The sequence below is a fragment of the Asterias amurensis genome, chromosome 18 (genome assembly GCF_032118995.1).
Source record: "Asterias amurensis chromosome 18, ASM3211899v1".
NCBI classification, from domain to species: Eukaryota; Metazoa; Echinodermata; class Asteroidea; order Forcipulatida; family Asteriidae; genus Asterias; species Asterias amurensis.
In genome coordinates this window covers 6,104,087-6,125,543 of record NC_092665.1, presented here as the reverse complement: position 1 = coordinate 6,125,543, position 21,457 = coordinate 6,104,087, and the positions used below count along the sequence as shown (strand labels likewise).

Below are 21,457 nucleotides of genomic sequence, written 5' to 3'. Positions count from 1 at the left end.
TGTTGAGCTAAATAATCGCTACACACAACAAAGTGGCTACCGCTACACACTTGAATACCTACTTAGCTTACGGCAGGGTGCCGTTGGCTCGTTTGATCTTCAACCAATGACACCCAAACAACTGTCAGACAATTATAAACAACTTTAAAAGGAGAAAAAGAGGAAATATGGGTGGTGAGGGGAAAGAAATTTAATCAGACCGGTAGAATCTTTCTCCCAACAATGGTATTGTCCATTGCCGTTCCCTATGCCCCAAAATGGATGAGCTCGTTTAATCACATGCGTAAACACAGAGACTCTGGTATCCTTCACCGAGACATTGTTAGACAATACAACCCAGAGTAATGATCTCCATATAGACGGCTTTGGATCTCGGATTCGACTTGACAGAGATTCCAAAATTACAGGGAAGATACAGGGTGGGGCGCGTATGCCTCTATATCAACAAGAGATGGTGCAACACAGTGATTGTTTGAGATAAAACCAACACCCTATACATTGAGCTCATGTCCGTATCACTTCGCTCATTTTATAATCCAAGAAAGATTCCTCAACTTGTCTACATTGTGAGGATTTCTCCCCGTGTAAAAAGATACGATATCTACGAATAGTCTAACTACTGCATAGCGCGGGGCAGCGTATTGCATGGTACCTCGACGTTTGAAATAATAACTGCACTTGGCATCACTGTATTCTCCTTCGAACCCGATTAGTGTATACCGATTTCCCAATACGCTGCCACTACTTAATTTCATCACAAGTGGTCGTCCGGAACACGTCAAATAATTTCGACATAGGTTCAAAGCATAATACAAAGACGTATATCGGCGTATTTAGCCGTGATCTTAACTTACGGCACTGCCACACCTTGACTACGGCACTTTCACACCTCTACGTTTTAGTCAGCGTATGCCGACGTATGACAATTTCTCTTAAACGTTGGCATCCGCTGAACTTTCGATGGACTTTTTAATTTTGAGCGTATACAAAGCCTATTCATAACGAGTTGGACGTATCCAGACCGTATTAGTAACTTACATAGGACGTTTCCATAGCGAATGCTTAGCCTGTTAACAGCGTTCGCAGCTTATGTCCTACGGTAATCTAACTACTGCATAACGCGCGGCAGCGTATTGCCGGCGATCACATCCAGTTGCCTACAAAGAGGGTGCCTCTCGACGATTGAAACAATAACTGCACTTGACATTGTAGTATCCTCCCGCGAACCCAATTTGTATCCGATTCACATAAACGCTGCCAATACGCCATTATACGGTAGCTGTAAGTTAGAATCACGTTCATTAAGTTCTGTGGTCGTCCGGAGCACGTCAAATACGTTCGAGGTAGGTTCAAAGCACGTTACTACTATTGAACGTTAAGGCCCTGTCACACCTAGACGTTTTAGCAAGCGTATGCCGACGTATACAAAATTGGGGCGAATACGCTGGCGTACGTCGAATAAGTTATGGGTAAGTTTTGTATAAGTTATGAGCACGCTGAAACACGCCGTGTGCGTCGTAGTAAGGCGAGGTCGTCGATAAATTGTGTGCATGCACAACAAAATCTAAGTGTGCCAGCGTGTGATTCATAAGTTCCGCATAAGTTGTATGTGCGTTATACGATCGATGACACACGTTCACCCACGTTACTTGTAAGGTAATCATAAGTCGACATACGTCGATATAATGTCTAGCGTACCAAAAACAAATTTCTTATAACCTATATGAGTAAAGTGCTTTGAACTTACGTCGAACGTATTTAACGTGTTCCGGATGACCACATTATTTACTAAACTTGTTTCTAAACTTACAGCTACCATGTAATGGTGTATTGGCAGAGTTATGTGAATCGGTATATAAAATTTGGGTTCGCATGAGGATTAATACGATGTCAAGTGCAGTTATTATTTCAATCGTCGAGAGGCACCCTCTTTATAGGCTACTGTATGTGATCGTCGGCAATACGCTGCCCCCACGCTCTATGCAGTAGTTGGACCATCGTATAACATAAGTTGTGAACGCCGTCAACACGCTAAGCATTCGTTATGGAAACGCTCTGTGTAAGTTACTTCTACGGTATGCATCCGTCCACCTCCTTATGAATACGCTTCGTATACGCTCAAAATTGAAAAATCCATCGATAGTTCAGCGTATGCTAACGTTTTAGAGAAATTTGCAAACGTCGGCATACGCTGACTAAAACGTCAAGGTGTGACAGGGCCTTCATGAGCCACACGACTTACATCGACGTGTATATCAGCGTGTTTCATCGTGCTCTTAACTTATACAAAGTTACCCATAATTATTCGACGTACGCCAGCGTACTCGCTAAAATTTTCATACGTTGACATACGCTGGCTAAAACGTCAAGTGACAGCACCTTAAGACAGTGTGCCACCATGTTTTGGCTTACAACATATGCTGTCATAGTATTAAACTGTGTCATTATTGTCGTAACAATAATGGAGGATGGTAACAATTTGTCCCCAAACAAGAGGAATCGATTATCATGGTAAAATAAAACAATTAATGTTGCATGCTCCGCCGTGACGGGGTCCAGGTTTTGTGTAAACTTTTGGGGCAAACAGGCAAACTCGGCTTCACCTCGGTTGCCCCTCCCCACGTCGGCTGTACAAAACACCGATCACCATAATAATTGTGAAAGTGTTGCATTATGTTCAATCTTGTTTTGTTTTACCCACAACATAAAAGAAAATAACAAAGTGGTCATGTCACACAATGCCATTTCATCAGTACTTGTTGTTAATTTTGTTGACAGCTTTTGGATGAATAGTACACACACATTAAAACGAGCAGAATATCAAGCACATTCAACTGAAACTGTCTAGGTAAACTTTTATTGTCCACTTTTCGAACAAGACAATGTACAGAATACCAGCGGAACTTGCTTCTCCAAAACGGAAACCACTTGCAAGTATGGTGATAAAAGCCCCAACGACACAACGCTATGTATCGTGGTTTCAAAGGGAAATACAACGGCATTACAGTCTGTACCACCAAACAGTACCACAGTACACTAATGTTGGCAGAGATCAAGTGACCCAAACACTTCATGAGAACTTCAGCTGAATACGCTGTTAAAAATAATCCGTCAAAATTACGGTGCTTTGTATACCTGGCAGCCAGGTTGCTAGGTATTAAAAGTGCAGTAAATTTCAAAGTGGAGTTTAGCAAAATACTCCTTCAAGGCACAATTTTACAAAACTGCTACTGTGAAATTTACTGCATTTTACCTGGCACCAGCTGCCAGGTAAAGCACCGTTAATTTTACTGCTTTATTGGGTAGAGTGGTGCCCCTTCTTGGGCCAAAAGTGCAACATTCTTGAAATAATAGGCTACCCTAAAATACACTGAATGCATCTAGAAGCCAAAGTCCGGGTCCGACAGTATAACGAGAAACACTTACCTTGATGTTGTGTTATTGCAGTACAAACTTTCTCAGTTTCTCTCTTCCGATAAGATGCAAAGTTGTTATGAGCACTGCTGCTGGAGCAGCGCGTTTAAATACTGCTGTATTTCCATTGTAGTGCCCATCAGTCTACTTCGATGTTTGATTGACAATCGATGAGCAGCCAATCATAGATACGTGTTAAAGTCACTGATTGAATGCAGTGACTTACTCTACCATTGGTTTGGACGAGGCTGTATGTTACAATTGTGTTAAAGTCACTGATTTATGGCAGTGACTTACTCTACCATTGGTTTGAATGAGACTGTATGTTGAATGGATGCCATTGGTGTAAAACTCTACACTACATGTATGTGTTTAAAGTCACTTATTGAAAGCAGTGACTTACTCTACCATTGGTTTGGACGAGGCTGTATGTTACAATTGTGGGTCAATACCGTGTTAAAGTCACTGATTTATGGCAGTGACTTACTCTACCATTGGTTTGAATGATACTGTATGTTGAATGGATACCAATGGTGTAAAACTCTACACTACATTGTGTATGTGGTAAAGTCACTGATTGAAAGCAGTGACTTACTCTATCATTGGTTTGGATGAGGCTGTATGTTACAATTGTGGATCAATACCGTGTTAAAGTCACTGATTTATGACAGTGACTTACTCTATCATTGGTTTGAATGATACTGTATGTTGAATGGATACCAGTGGTGTAAAACTCTACACTACATTGTGTATGTGGTAAGGTCACTGATTGAAAGCAGTGACTTACTCTATCACTGGTTTGGATGAGGCTGTATGTTACCAATGGAGATCAATTTGTACACGGTTTAATGGTATGGTATTTTTACATGTATATCCGCCCTACTGGGTTGCACTGTGTGATTGCTTCCTGAAGTTCCTGGCCGTTTTCCTTCTATTTCCGCTCAATTGATGTATTTCCCCGATGATTGTGAGTTAAAGTGCAAGTTTAGTATCAAAGAAAGAACTGTGTACGCAATATATATACTGTTCAGATGGATCTCTTTCGTGCTTCCACTCTTTTGAAGTATATGTTTACTACACTAACTCAGTGTTTTTTTTTTTCCGAAATCGAAATGCAATGACAATGTATTTATAGTAGAGTGCGCCACCAACAGAGCAACATTAAAGGCACTGGACACCATAGGTATTTACTCAACAGAATTGCTAGCATAAAGACTTACTTGGTAATGAGCAATGGAGAGATGTTAATAGCATAAAACATTGTTAGAAACGGCTCTCTCTGGAGAAACGTAGTTTTTGAGAAAGAAGTATTTTCTCGAGTTATTAAGGTCTCAAACTGAAGGCATCTGAAAGCATACAACTTGTGCGACGGGGGTGATTTTCCCATTATTCTCTCGCAATTTCGACGACCAATTGAGCTCAAATTAATGTTCACGGGTTTGTTAATTTAAGAATATGTTCAGATACACCAAGTGGAAAGACTCACTAGTGGTTGAAAGTTACCTATTAATGTGTCCTGCCTTTCCCTTTAAAGGGTATTTTTAAACTTAGTTTCAATTGTATTCTTTGTTTTCTCAGAGTCTACTACCACCGAAACGCACAAATGCTTTTGGGAAACAAGAAAATTCAATGGAGCAAAAACAATCAATACAAACCACACAAATCAAAAACAATCAAATGAACTTTTGGATGAGATTTAAGTCATTTTCATTGTTTTAAAAAACACGTAATTCAGGATTCCGCCTTGGGCCGGTGTTCTATTGAAATCTGTCCCCGGAGATTCTGTCCCTATCTTGGGCAACTTCTTTGACATAAAGGACTCGTTCATATATTGAAAATCTCAAAATGTGCTTAAAGGCAGTGTACACTATTGGTTAATTACTCAAATTAGCATAAAACCTTACTTGGTAACGAGTAATGGGGAGCTGTTGGCAGTATGAAAGACTGTGAGAAACGACTTTCTCTGAAGTAATTTTCCACGAATTTGGTTTCGAGACCTCAGAATTAGATTTTGAGGGTCTCGGATCCAAGCATCTGAAAGCACACAACTTTGTGTTACAAGGGTGTTTTCTTTCATTATTATCTCGCAACTTCGACGACCAGTTGAGCTCACAGGTTTGTTATTTTATGTTTAGTTGAGATACAGCAAGAGTGAACACTGGTCTTTGACAATTTACAAAAGGTGTTTACACACATTTGCCCCCAGCTACATTCAGAGTACAGACAAGTTGCAAATGCATATTATTAGAGATTTATACAAACTTTGATCAGGATTTATTTAACACAAGTTTGAACTTACAAGTCCATTCCAATTGTTTTGGGCCTATTCATGTAAACCGAAAATGGCTTTGCTATATTAGTAAGAATAAGTTGTGCTAAGTCATAGTCTTGAAGATTCGTTTCAAACTGGCGGGGTTGTGGTCGTAAATAAAGGACCCGGCCTGCCTTCGGCTTAGTCTTTTGTTTACGGCCAAATTAACGCGGGGTCCAGTGGGAACGGGGCCTAAGATACTGTTGATTTTAGACAAACGCTTAAGACCTCGTACCACTCCCCTTTTCCATTGTTTTACTTATTGTTATGAACAAACAAATATCTGTAAATGCAGGAGAAAATTGTTGAATAAATAAATAGCATTGAAGAAGTCGAGGGCTCAGTAATTTAATAAATACTCCATGCATGTCAATGAGAGGGCTACAATTTATTAAGAACGTGTACATTGAGGATCAACTATTTCGAATAGTGCTAAAAAAAAGAAACGCCAAGATATTTTGATTCAGTTAACACAATTTACGGTCCATCATTACGGAATCATCAAAACGTGTATGTAATTAGATTGTATGCACATTCAATCGTTTAGGATTTGTAACGCTGATACGCCATCCGCTATTTACGCGGGGAGGGGTGGGGGTAGGGATGGGAGGGGAGGCGTTGGTGAATCCACTATGACGAATCAAGCCGTTATCACAGATTTAAACATCGTTTTTTTTTCTGGAGGCTTTCGTAACTATTAGTTTTTCGAGGTGATTTTTTTTAAACAAATCTTATTACAACTCCTCATACAATTATGCTGAAAAACCGTTACAGTAACACAAAGTATAAAATTTACCGACATAGTATACCACTTTTGTAAAATGCAGAGTTAACCTCGGAAATAGAAATGTTTAGCGTCCCCGCCCGCTTTCTTTTTACAGGACACCTCTTTTTTTTCTTAAGTTTTTTAATGCACATTTTTGTTCTTGTTTTTTTTTTGAAAAAGGGTTATTTTAAATGATCTCAGCAAAAAAAAAAAAAATCTGAATGTCTTGTCTGAATGCCTTGACCAAACTGTTTCATTAATGTTTTGTGTATTTCAGCAGCAGAAAAAAAACAGTTGATATTTGACATTCATGGCGACCATCTTGAAATAAAAAATAAAAGCCCCTCCTCCTTCCTTATTTTTGAGAAACCCAGACACTAAACATGTTTCTTTTTTTACTCGGCCTTATTGTAACAAGTGTAAGCCAAAAAAAAAGGATCGAAATTGTGGGTGTTTAATAATCACATTTTAGTTACGAAACGGATATTTAAAAATAATAGGCCTACCTCTCAATTGCACCGCTTGCTTCAAAGGAGAAGAAATGGTCTAAGCAACCTTTTTCGCTGGCCATTTTTGTGCTGTAGTAAATTTCTCTGTAGTGCATCTGACCATGGAGGTAGAAATTTCTACCTCCATGATCTGACTTTGTGTTTACGGAGCTATTGGTCTGCGTTCAGACCACCACGTATTTAACAGAACTTTGTCACATCCTGCACTCTCTGTAACCGAAAAACCTAAACAAACATTTACCGCCAATACGATCGCGCGCGCGTTTCCACGCATTTTTCACGTTTTAGTCCACATAGGGCCTACTGATAATGAACAAAAGTTTTCCGTTTTACGGCAGCATTTTATGCAGCCTTAAACGATTTATATATAAGGCCTATAAGAATATACTTATCTCTGATTTCATATGGGGGGGGGCAAGAGGGGGGGGGGCAAGGGTTCTGAGCGGGGGGGGGGGCGCCGACAAACAGTGACGATCGGTATACACTGTTTCATTACTTCTGATTTTGTTACTTTGATTTCAACATGTTGGATTTAAGATTAATTAAGATTAATTTGGATCTATATGCTGACTGCAGGAGGCAATGTGCTACCACAAAGTAAGTAGGCATATAGCGGTTCTCGCTTGAATAGAGTAGAGCCCCATTTGACTTTTCAACGGATCAAAGTTGAATATGATAATGTATGCAGACTTAGTTATCACATTGTTTCACGCGAGATCTGGTTGTACGAGAGCTCTGTTGTTTTGCGCGTTGTTATCACGTGAATAGAACCCGAAATTTGGACGCAATGTGCCCTGTTCCATTGTCTTTTATTGATAGTTTAACGACGTACGAACACAACAAATATTACAGCCGATTATTTTTTATCGAAAAACACAGAAGATGAGGGTCGAGAAAAAACACACCTTAATCTCATAACAAAATACCCGGTATATGTCTATGCATGTATCGCTGTCTTAATATAACAATAAGGTTTATAACTAATAGGCCAATATAGATATCCTTAAAGTGATCAAAAGGTCATTAATGAAAATGAAAACCCCCATAATCAATAAATTGATATTTTATTTAATAAATAAAAGTTTTTCTTTGCCAATCATAATTTTTTAAGAGTACTCTTGACTAAGTTATCCTATTTACAAGGAGTTTCAAAATATGCAAAAGCTAAATCACGAAACCCAAACAAATTGCACTGATGATCTTCGAGTTCTAAGAAGACGAAACTATTCTGATTGTCTTCGAGTAGTGTTTAAAGTGTTTGTATAAAATCGTTGTAGGTGCGAATTAATGGAATGACCTGGCTAACGACAGTTTGCAGAAAGCTATTACCAGAGAGCAAACACTCAACACAAATAAAGCTTAGAACGTGGTATTTTTCGTCGGAGATGGGATGGGTATAACAACCGTGACGGCTGCGAGGATTCTCAAGGGGCAACTGGAAGGAGATCACGGGGAAGAAACAGACCTCGAATGAGATAAGTTCCCTAGTGTAGCTTTGTCAAAGGTAACAATAATTATTACGTCTCGAACCTACACACTGAAACAACTACTGCAGGAGATCTTCACCGTTTAAAAAACCTCCCCACTTAAAGCAGGTCTGGGGTCGATTTCACAAAGAGTTAGGACTAGTCCTAGGAGATATTAAAAACGTATGGGTAGTCCAAAGTTAGGACGAGTAACTCGTCCTAAGTCGAGATAAGACTAGTCCTAGACTAATCCACCCACTGGTTTATATACATGAAACGCCCTTACTGCTACTTTTTAAATTGCAATGCAGGAGTAACTCACTAGTAATCGTGCAATGTTCTTGCAAACAAACTGCACTCGTCGAAGCCCACACTCTCATAATGGTGCCGCATCGAAACAAGCCAAGTCATGTCACGGTAAAGTAATAACAAATGTTATTTATGATTACAATAATATTGTTTAACTATTGTGCGGAAAGTTGCCGGTTGTTGCGTTTTTAAGAGAATTATTTTGCACCAATGCAGGTATATTGTGGGAGTGTCAATTTGCATAATTACTGCAGATTATTTTCGCGCTGACTTTAAGCCAGCCATGGGTGAGTTTTTGGCGGTTGAATTGGACATTGGATAATCACTGGACAATGACTGAAACATCTATTGGTACGACCGCCAATACGCAGCCCTGTACTTTGATTTGGACATTCAAACAGAAACGCGCCGTATTTTTGACCGAATGAGGGCGCTATCAAACATATTTGTATCACGGGGTTTATTCATTCATCCCCAAACAGTTATTAAATACTGGAAAACATAGCCACCACATTACAATCACATAAACCAAGTTAAAATAAAACCCTTAAAGGAGCCATTACAACCCGTCTCTCAAGCAACATTAACGGCACAACAATTGGAAGAACGTTGATCAAAACTGTACAGGACGAATCGTGGGACGGGATTGACGGGGATTGGAGACGGGGATTGACGGGGATTGGTGACGGGGATTGACCTAGAGGCGAGAGGTTACTCTCTGGCGTTATTCACGAGCCTCGAAGTGTGACGTCAGATGTTCTGGCTAGTATATCCCTATAACCTGAACATCTGACGTCACACTTCGAGGCTCGTGAATGATAACGCCAGAGAGTGGCCTCTAGCGTAGGTCAATCCTTGTCCATCTTCACCTTTCACCTAGATTCATATGCAGATGACCGCTAGTACAAATGCCAAACATCACCTCAGACCAATCAAAACACGGAAACAGAATGCTGAACTCACTGCACGTTTATCCAATGAAATCACTGGTTCTGAAAAGCAAGAACCTGACCGGGGAAATAGTGCCCAGAAGTGATACAAATATCGGGTGTGCCCGATATAAGCTTCCCTGGGTTGACCCCGTGGTGCTCACTCGGGTGAACCCCTGACAAGAGCTACTCGAACGAACACACTCGCCCTCTCGTGGTGATGGCATGCACCTCAGGTCACCCCTAGTGACCCACTCCACAAGCAGGGCACTGGGGGGGGGGGGGGGGCTGACCCGGGTGAGCCCAGTCAAAGCTATTCGAACGTACCGGGGCAGATCGGGGTCGACCCAGGGAAGCTAAACGAACGCACCCACTATATTGAGTGCGCCCCACGTGGTCAAACATACGGAGCATTTAGTCTGAGAATATTTCCTGCACTCTTTCATCCTCTAGACCTACAATACCGACAGGCAAGTACCGGACTCGGCTGGTACGGCCACTGCTTATTTTAGTGGTGTTAAAACCAAGACAGCAGTGATAGGCCTAGACGATTCTGCTATTAAAGGAGATTGTAAATCTAGTCTCAATGCTAATGTGGAGTCTGTTATGATATCTGGTCAAAAGTCTAGTGATCGGGCGCATGTGCTTGCGGGAACTAGCTCTTTTAAAATAGTGCCCGGTTACAGCGCCCTCTCTTGACTTGAACCGTGAACAGCAACTACAAAACTTCCTTTCTTTTCCACGTGTTGTTCTTATTTCACATTTAAGACCGAGCTGTATAATAATACACAATATTGACTGGCACAATTCGGTAACTAGTATACGTCTATTCCCTTGGCTTTCAGCCTCGGGAAATAGGTCCCTCTTCTGGTCGCTCAAAGTCCCTCGGGGGTAAACGTACAATTACCTCATTGCCAGTCAATGTGTGTATAATAAATATGATTTACTATCATTGATTTGTTGTCAAGTGTTTTGTAATAATTTTAGTCTTGTGTTCTTGAAATTGTATCGATCGAATATATAGCTAATAAATGCTAGTTATTAACTTAGGTTTTCGTTGCTTTGTGTGCTTTCTTAAGGCAAGGCAACGGGATTCGTCAGCACTGCCCGTGTGACACACGCTACCCCTGCCGCACTTTACGCACATTCGCCCCATCGAGACTGGGAGTGTGACTCTGATATACCGCAGAAGGAAACTGACATCGGTTGCATTGACATCGCTCAGCAACTCATAACACTCGGACAGGATACACAGGTACAATCTGCAACATTGACACAAACCAGTGTTTGCGTTCACTATTCTGAATGTACCGTTTCATTATTCGCCACCCTCATCAATATCATGGGTTATTTTGGTTTTTGAGTCAAAGTATCTCACAAACTGACCGGCAATGAAACAGGTAGCTGGAAGCATTCGATAGTTAATCAATTTAAACAGTTAATCAATTTAAACAGTTAATCAATTTAAACAGTTAATCATTTTTTTGCATTTTTTTAAAGCGTGCTCACATAATGAAAGGCTATCAAATTAATGTCATTATTTCAAACTTGTCAGTATCACTTTATGCATGGTGTTATTCTATTTAAGAAGCAGATTCCTAGAATACCTTTCCTGCTAGTCATTGCTGCATGCCGACCACCAACTTCATGGTGCGGTCATTTTTATACTAATTCTTCATTAATCTATGCCAGGTTATAATGGGTGGGGGAAGGATGAAAATGTTACCGAGAGAAGCTGCCGACCCAGAGTATCCTAAAGACGCTTCTAAAGTTGGATCTAGAAATGATGGACGAAATCTCATTGTTATGTAAACCTGATCAAACTTAAACCCAATTATTGATGACTATTGCACCATTTTGCTTTAACAGCTTCTGATCCCATCCAGATTCCATAGAAACCGAGCTACTGAAATCAATAATGCTGAATTGATAATGGTGAATCAAAATTGGTTGATCGATAATTATTAGTCGATATTGGTGAGTCGATATTTGTAAATCAATAACCACTATTCGATGTTGGTGAATCGATAATGGTGATTCGATAATATTTGTGAATCAATAACGGTGAACCGATAGTCGGAAAAAGATAACTGTGATTCAGAAATGGAGAATCGATATTGGGAAAATATATTGTTGAATTGACAATGGTAAATCAGTATTGGTATGTCGATAATGGTGAATCGATAACTGTCCAGGAGCCGCAAGGCGCTGACATTACCATAGAGACAGCATGGTGCGTAGTTATAGAAGATAGGAGGAATGTACTTGAATATAAAGTGGTAATGAATCTGAAATAAAAGATTCGTTTTTACAAATCCAAAATTATGTATGATGTATACTTTACATATAATTTAGTACTAGTAGTTACGTTTCACTCCTAAGCTAGGAGCTTCGTCAATTATATGTAAGTAACATCATACATAATTTTGGATTTGTAAAAACGATCATGATCTTCAACAATCCAGACGAACTTAGGCAGTGGACACTATTGGTTATTACTCAAAATAATTACTAGCATACCTTACTTGGTAACGAGTAATGGGGAGAGGTTGATAGTATACAACATTGTGAGAAACGGCTCCCTCTGAAGTAACGTAGTTTTCGAGAAAGAAGTAGTTTTCCACGAATTTGATTTCAAGACCTCATAATTAGATTTTGAGGGCCCCAAATTAAGCATCTGAAAGCGCACAATTTCGTATGACAAGGGTGTTTTTTTCTCTCATTATTATCTCGCAACTTCGCCGACAAATTGAGTTCAAATTTTCATAGGTTTGTTATTTTATGCATAATGTTGATATACACCAAGTGAGAAGACTGGTCTTTGACAATTACCAATATAGTACAATGTCTTTAATGGTCATTAATCTGTTCACCTTATTTATTCTTGTCTGTTTATGTTCTTTTAAAATTTTGTGTTCTTGTAGAACTATAACAATCAAGCAATTATTTGTTTCACTAGTTGTTTTACAATATTATGTTTTGTTTAAGACGAATGGCAAGCAGGTAAAGACAATATAAAAACAACAAGTACGTGTGGAATTTGGAACAATTTAAAGACGTCAATCCGCTTGAAACTGACAACCTTTTAGGTGAGTTGATGTTTTATGTACCAATTTGAACAAGTACAATCAATCGTCTGTATGGCACAGCCATAACCAAGGCATGTCGTTCGGAACATGGTTGTGCCTACAACCTTTACGCCGCATAAATCTTGGGCTAAATGTTCATGTAAATAGGTCCAGGATGTGGGCTTATAGAGGGTTTCATTTTGGTATCGAAGGTTGTGTCACTTATTTGGCTTGGGCTTTAGGCTAGGTGCCGTTGATCCAGAGTTCAAGCATCTGAAAGCACACAACTTCGTGTGACATGGGTGTTTTTTCTTTCATTATTATCTCGCAAGTTCGACGACCAATTGAGCTCAAATTTTAACAGGAGCGTGTTTTGGCGACCCCGACCAGAAACAAGTTGCTGACGTCAAATTCACTGACCGAAAAAATTTCAGAGAGCTACGCGAAAACGGGTCGGTAACCAGAAACAGTTCATGACGAAGGTACATCTCTTGCAAATTTATGTTCTCAAAATATATTGCCGTGATTTTATTATCGAGGAATGGAACTTTGTCTTTGTAATTTTATCAACATTATTTAATTGTTATGCTTCAAAGTATTTCATTTTTAAAAGAATTTCAGTACGTTTTCCGTTAGTTTTTAGAGTCCGCCATCTTAAAACCAAGCCTAACCGAGCCAACAAGTCGGTTACGGTTTGGTCGGAACAGCGGTTCAACCGAACACGCTCGACCAATAACCAAAGCTCAAACATGTTTCTGGTTAGGGTCGCCAAAACGCGCTCCAGGTTTGTAATATTTGATGCATATGTTAAGATATACCAAGTGAAGACTGGTCTTTGACAGTTACCAAAGGTCTCCAGTGTATTTAACACGTTTTATATTCAAGCAAACCTAAAATTATTGGTTGTACAGCATTACATTACTTTGTTTGCACTCAGTTTTTTGTTTATTATATCACAATAATATTACGTGTCCGTCTTAATAGGAAGCAGTCATAGGGAGGGAGGAAACCTTTGACTATCTGATTTATTCACGGAAAAGTGAAAAGGCGTAGGTTTGAACTTAAAAACTTACCAGGACGATTTAATATAGAAACTTTTATTTGACAGTTGAATTAACTTAGCTTACCTTTCAGGTTTGTTTGAGCCCAGTCATATGCAATTTGAAGGTAACCGAATGAATGACGTAGGGGTTGAGCCCTCATTGTCTGAGATGGTAGAAAAGGCCATTGAGATACTTCAGAAGGACAAAGACGGGTTCTTCCTTATGGTTGAGGGTAAGTTATTATTACAACATACAGGCTTGTCCAAGGCTCTTTACGCTAGCACCGGCCCGCTATGAATTCACGAACTGCATAGATACTACACCGCACGGCACATAACAATACTTTTTTCTTTTGTCAAGTTTCCAATTTAAAAAAAAACAGCCTATATTGACTGACCTACTGCGTAGTCACATGACCAGACCCAATCACTTTTTGTGGCGCTCTATTTAATCGTCGTTTGAGCGGACGAAACAAGAACAGCTAACCATACTTGTTCATGAGCATCCAAGAACACACCGCACGAACTCGGCCATAGAGTCTAGTTTCAGCCTCGTTGTATGAGGTACAACAATCTCGAAAAACCATGCTTCGACCCCACGGTATTAAGTACTGTTATATACCGTGCAGTATAGTATCTATGCAGTTCGTGAATTCAGAGCGGGCCGGTGCTTGCGTAAAGAGCCTTGGACAAGGTTACATGAGCCCTTTGTGTCATTGCTGCTGTTTCGCAAGAGCTTGTCGTTAGGCCCTACCTCTTACTTATGTGGCTAAGAAAATCATTGACAATCTGAAACCTCGTTTTATGGAGTATTTGCATTGTCTCTTTGATGCCACTGTTCAGTCACAGGTTGTATGTATTTTCATTGTTGCTAACTAAACCACGCAGGTTGGCATGGACGGCCGAATAATAGCAAAACATCAACCGACCTACTAGATTTTGTCACCAAAGTAGACATTGCTGCAAACTTGTAATTAAAAATGAATACATCCCAATTGGTTGCAAACGAACATTCTTAAAAACTAGGGCCAACGTTTGTTATCTTAGTATTTATGTATTTTCCTAGTTTTAAAATCTTGGTTGACAAAAACTCCGTCTATGATGTTGCTTTGTCACGGTGTGGCCATCCCGATTTTACTCCATTCAAACTCATTGTAACCAAACTGAGGCTGGACGAAATAATAGCCTCGTGCCATGTTTGCGCAAAGAATATTAGCATTCATTACTGTAATTATGGAAACAGGGAACATGACCAAGGTGGTGACAGCGTGATAAAGGTATACAACAATCTTCACGAACAAGACACACACTACCAGATTTTTTCATCAAGTTTCAATAATTCAAACACAAATAAATCATACTATCTTGGTTTTATACACGAAGGTGGCCGAATTGACCATGCGCATCATGACGGGTTAGCCTACCACGTCCTGCATGATACCATTGCAATGGATAAGGCTGTAGCCAAGGCGATGTCAATGACCAATGAAATGGAGACTTTATTTATTGTAACTGCCGACCATAGCCATGTACTCTCTATAGGAGGAGCAACTGATCGTGGTAGTCCAATTCTCGGCAGGGGAGGTAAGTTTCATCCACAATTATAACTTTAAAGGCAGTGGACACTATGACTTCTAACAAGCTTAAGCTCAATGAAAATAAAACTGAGGTCATTGTGCTTGGTACTCCCCAAAACCTTAAGAAACTGCCGAAGATATCTTTGCATATGGGTGATACATCGATTGACCCTACTGATTCTGTCAGCAACTTAGGAATAAAATTTTATTCGCATATGACAATGAGCAAGCAAGTTTCTAGCCTCTGCCAATCAATACATTTTCAATTACGTAACTTAGGGAGAATCAAACGGTACCTGGATAAGGATACTCTCAATCATGTTGTCAGAGCTTTAGTCCTCTCTCGTATTGACTATGGCAATCTCCTTTTATTTGGTGCAACGTCATATGAATTGGACAGAGTTCAAAGACTACAAAATAGTGCAGGTCGTTTAATATGTTCCACACCCTTGAGAGAACATATTATTACCCCATCACTTAGGGAACTTCATTGGCTACCAATTAGAGAACGAATCCATTTTAAGATTGCTCTTCTCGTTTTTATGCTTTAACAAAACTACACCTCATTGTTACCACTTAACTGTCACATTACACTCCTCCACGATTTCTTCGGTCCCCACTTGACATCACTCGCTTGAATGTTCCCCGAGCAAACAAAGTTTTAGATCAGAAGGCTTTCAGTGTGGCTGGGCCAATGATTTGGAACAATCTCCCAACTGCCATTAGGGAATCTAATACTCTGTCTGCTTTTCGTAAAGTCCTTAATACTCACCTTTTTCCAAGTTAATTTCTTTCTAGTGCGCTATGATCTTGATGGAATAGCGCCTTATAAATATTAATTGTTATGTTATGTTATTGTTATTGGTAATTACTCAAAATAATTATTAGCATAAAACCTTACTTGGTAACGAGTAATGGAGAGCTGTTGATAGTGTAAAACATTGTGAGAAACGGCTCCCTCTGAAGTAACGTAGTTTTCGAGAAAGAAGTAATTTTTCACGAATTTGATTTCGAGACCTCAGACTTAGAGTTTGATGTATCGAAATCAAGCATCTAAAAGCACACAACTTCGTGTGACAAGGGTGTTTTTTCTTTCATTATTATCTCGCAACTTCGACGTTTGATATGTTATTGTCTTTGACAATTACCAATAGTGCCATTGTCTTAGAACAGTTAAAAGCTATATCTTTCAAAATATCATTTGTATGCAAAATAGTATACGATGAATTTAAAGAGAGACTGTTTCTAACTATTATTATTTATTTACTTCCCTTTTTTCAAAGGGCTATATCTCTCGATAAATCCAATTGTTTGTAGACTGCAGCTTGATTATGTTTTGAAACAAAAAGTAAACTCCGTTAAGTTACCCGAATGCAGACTGAATTCTGACCAGTAAGTAATGTTAACAAGTTGTGCAAGCTTCTCAGTTTTCTATAAATGAGTGGTGATTCATCGTCAAACCATTCATATTTAAATTCTAATTACAACAAAATGGTTTTGCATAAACGTCAAGGTCTGATGAATGACGGTTTGCCATTTACAACACTCTCATATGCAAACGGCCCTGGAGGAATTGAGGAGTTAAACAGCTTCAAAAGTACTGGTTCGAGACGGAATCTGACGGATACCAACACAGGTAAAGCTCCAATTGATTACTTTGAGTGTTGGTTTATACCACTCAGGTACACCATTCAGTAAAATTAAATCCGAGTATATGCAGACTTTTTGAAATATGTTAAATCTTAAACATATAACTTGGCAAAGTTACAGGGAAGTTTTTGCAAACACGATTTTGCCAAGGGAAAGTGCCCCTTTGCCATTTCATAGAGTTAATCATTAACTTGTGTAAACAATTATTTTACTTGTATTGTGATAAACATTGTTTTATTATTTGTTTGTGCAGAGGCTGACGATTTTCACCATCCAGGGCTTGTCCCAATTGATTCAGAGACTCATGGTGGAGAGGACGTCACTATTTACGCCAATGGACCAATGTCGCATCTTATTCACGGGTAACATGAACAGCACTACATTGCCCACGTGGTCAGATATGCTTCCGGGTTAAACTGCCACAATGGGGCGCCCTCTACTGGACCAAATTCCATTTTGGCTTTACTGTTGTTTTCTTTCGTACGGAAGTTTATAGATTGAAAAAGAAATTCAATGAATGTATTTTGTCCAGTTTGTAGCAAAGACAGCCAAGATTATAGTGTTTGCAAACAGTAAAACAAACAACCCAAAACATGACATCTGTTAACTTTTTTTACAACCGCTTAAATCAGACCGACTTTTTTTCAGCAATATCACTTTTGAACCATACAGATAAAAACAAACAAAAAGAACGCCAGGCCTAAATGAGAAACTGGCTGGATACATTTTAGTTTAATATTTGATGAAAACAAATCACGAAAACAAATTATTTGGACATTTATGAACCTGCGATCTTTATTATTAACGTAGCCCTGGTGTTTCCTTGCCTTGTCCATATACTTGTTCGCCGTGGTAGCCAGAGACCAGTGACCCGCTCTGTGAAAATGAGTAAAATTTCGCGCAATGCTTTAGCGTGCAATGGACGGTTACATGTGGAAGGGGTCGTTGTGGAGAGATTCTTTTTTGTAACAATGTTTTTTGTTCTACTTCTTTAGGATCTATATTTTCATGGTCAATATTTAGATAACTTAATTTTAGTCATGAAGTTATAAAAAAAAACATGTTTTTGTTAAGTAAACGTACTTTTGTTTCATTTGTGCCCCTTTTATTTCTACATAGCGCGAAGTATCGCTGATTTGTATTCCTCGCAGTTTCGTTGTTCGGTACACCCCTACGTACATTATGGTGTCATCGGAAACCTTTGACTCTCGCCTTTCCTAATTATAGGAGATTAAAGCTATGGTTAAAACTAAGGCTTCAAAATTGTTAGACCAACAGAGGGCGTTATTTATAATACTCGGATGTTATTGTGGGCTTAGTGTGTGTGTTCGACCGCCCCCCCCCCCTAGTTTGTAAATATTGTTTCAAATGTGACGTCAAGATCACATGGGGCTCCCCAGGGTGATCAACCATTTCCCTCCAATAGACCGTGTAAGTATCACGATGATAAGGTCACCACTGAGCTTCCGGGCACCACAGAGCCATCAGCTGGGGAGATTAACGTGCGTGCAATTTTAGTGTGATTTTGTTTCTGTCTGATCACTTTTTATCAATCCCAAAAAACATGTTATCGAATGATTACATTTACAGTTACCAATCACTAAATACTGTAAACTTAAACAAATTAAAAGGAAGAAGTAATTCGCCACCATCCGGCTCGAAGTGCCCGATTGGTAAGCAAAGTGAATGTGTTGACTACACTAGCACACCGAAGTTAGTTTTGTTTAAATAAACATGACATTTTCATCTTATTCGAGCAAAAATATTCACCTAATTGTTTCTATGACACATCATTGCCCCCTTGGCTCGAAACTCCAATGGTAGTTTCGCTTTTTATCATTGAACAGACATTTATTAAATTTTAAATTAAAATGTTACCTCAAACAAGGTAAAAAAAAAATACATTGTCAATTTTAATGTATTTTGTCAGAACAGACTCATTTGCAAGCACATAAAGCAACATAAGGCCAGTTGTGTATTGCTTTTTACACGAACGTTTTACTACACTACTTAAGTCAAGCTTTAACAACTTTTTTTCAACAAACTGAGGATTTTAATTTGAAGACACCTTTTCTGGGGTACGTTACACCAAACCATAAGTTAATGGCTAAATTATGTTGTTTTGAAGCATTTTCTAATACCTCTCAAAATTCAACAAATAATTGTAAGCATAAAAGCCTTACTTGGTAATGAGCAACGGAGAGATGTTAATAGTAAAAAAAGTTATACGGCAAACTTGTTACAAACTACTTGCGATAGCGCTCTCTGTTAAATCACCCCCACTCAGCCCATGTTAGTTTATCAAACGGGAAAGAATCTCCGGCAGTACTGATTCCACTGAGACGCCGGCAACCCATCTAGGCGCCTAGTCCTGGAGAACTGCGCGCGGCCCTTGAATTGCGAGTGGCAGGAGATTTTGTCCCTTGGAGATAGTTTCCTTCTCTTACAGTGAGCGGTGACCATTGTCGTTTCTTCTGAAAGCACCCTTGTTAAGTTCCCCAGCGGAAGCTTCAGGAGGAAAATCTACTAAGTACCAAGTTACCCTCTGTTGATTAAATCTGCTTCAGACCGTATCGATATCAGAATCTCCTAGAAAATCAATAGTACTCCGGCTCTTCCTTAACTGCGGCCCCTACCAGCCTGGGGAACCCAGGAGGAGGCATTAAGAAAACATGTTCGGTCGCCAGTCAAATACGACGAGTTTTGTTCCTCCGGCAACGGGGCCTACAGTCCCAGCCAAAATGCCAATTCCTACGTTATATAAAACCATTCCCTGTCCACTTCCCACTGACAATAAACATCGTTTCCCCTGCCCCCGTCCGTCCCCATCTCAATGTTGAATGTAACCCAGAGGACCGGCAATCGGAACCAACATTGAAAGGGGGCAGGGGCCCAAAGAGATATGACCGGGATTGTAGTCTGGGTATCAACACCGCACACTGTACGTTTGTAGTAAATAGAAGCCAAAGGGGGCTTTGTAATTCTTATCCCCCTGGTTTCCAAGAAAATGGTGTTCGCGAGCACACACACAACCAACGTTTGGATCTGTACACACCTCACATTGTACATTTTTTATAAATTTATACATAGAGGGCGCTTTGTAAATGTATTCCCAATTAAATAACACCACAGAGCCACAGCGCCCTCTACGTATATTTTCTTACAGTTTGCCGTCTACATAGGGATTAGACTGGGCCCCTGTCTGTTATCCGCAAGGAAAAAGACAGGTCCCCGCAGCTCGATCCAGCGATTCAATTGGATACAGTCATTGGATACGTGCAGTGACATGAGCTTTCCATGCCCCTACAGTACATGCAGCACTGCCGCCAGTCTTCGCGTATTTATGGGGTGCGTTCGTTTAGCTTCCCTGGGTCGACCCCGATGTGGCGTATTTTTTTTTCCAGGACGAACGTGGGCACACAATTATCCCACGTTCGTCCTCGAACCTGGAAAACCCCCCAGACACATCATCACGTGAGCCTTCCCGTGGTGACGTCGGTGCACCTCGGGTCAGCCCTGAGTGACACAATCCACAAGTGGGGCTCTTGGGGCTGACCCGAGGTACACCGACGTCACCACGGGAAGGCTCACGTGATGATGTGTCTGGGTTTTTGTCCAGGTTCGAGGACGAACGTGGGGTAATTGTGTGCCCACGTTCGTCCTGGAAAAAAAAATACGCCACATCGGGGTCGACCCAGGGAAGCTAAACGAACGCACCCTTTATGTAAAAAGAGGGAGGTCAAAGGTGAAACTACACGCCGGTTTTGGTGCCGGTCTCTGGCGTTATTCACGAGCCTGGAAGAATGACGTCAGATGTTCAGGCTACATAGGGATTAGCTTCCCTTGGTCGACCCCGCGGTGTTTACTCGGGTGAGCCCCTGACAAGAGCTAATCGAACGATCACACTCGCCCTCTCGTGGTGACGGCATGCACCTCGAGTCGCCCCCAGTTGACCCACTCCACAAGCAGGGCACTGGAGGCTGACCCGGGTCAACCCCTGGAATGACATTAAAACTATTCGAACGTACCGGGGCAGACCGGGGTCGACCAAGGGAAGCCAAACGAACGTGTACATGGAGAGGTGACAAGGGTTTAATTGTTCGGGTTTATGTCCAATTCGAAAGTGCGTAAGTCAGTCAATCCATGTGCTTTTGAATGAGGCACTTGGACCGATTTGCTCGACCCAACCGGTCTCATCTAGCATCACTGGGAAGGGCTGATGAGCTTGTACAACTTATAAAATTCATGCCTATAAGAAAATAATGCTTAACATCACTTAATTGTGCGGGGCAAGCTGTTGTATAGCAATTATTATTATACATGTGTCATTTCAAAAAAACGTGCTCTGAACTATTTGACATAACAACTTGAGTCTGATGATTTCAAATTTAAGGGTTCGGATACTTTTTTGTAGAA

General features: G+C 40.2%; 1 pseudogene; it reads left to right on the top strand.

Moving 5' to 3' along the window:
• The first annotated feature begins 222 nt into the window (after positions 1-222).
• LOC139950959 (alkaline phosphatase-like) lies at positions 223-19,707 on the top strand (annotated as a pseudogene).
• The last annotated feature ends 1,750 nt before the right edge of the window (positions 19,708-21,457 follow it).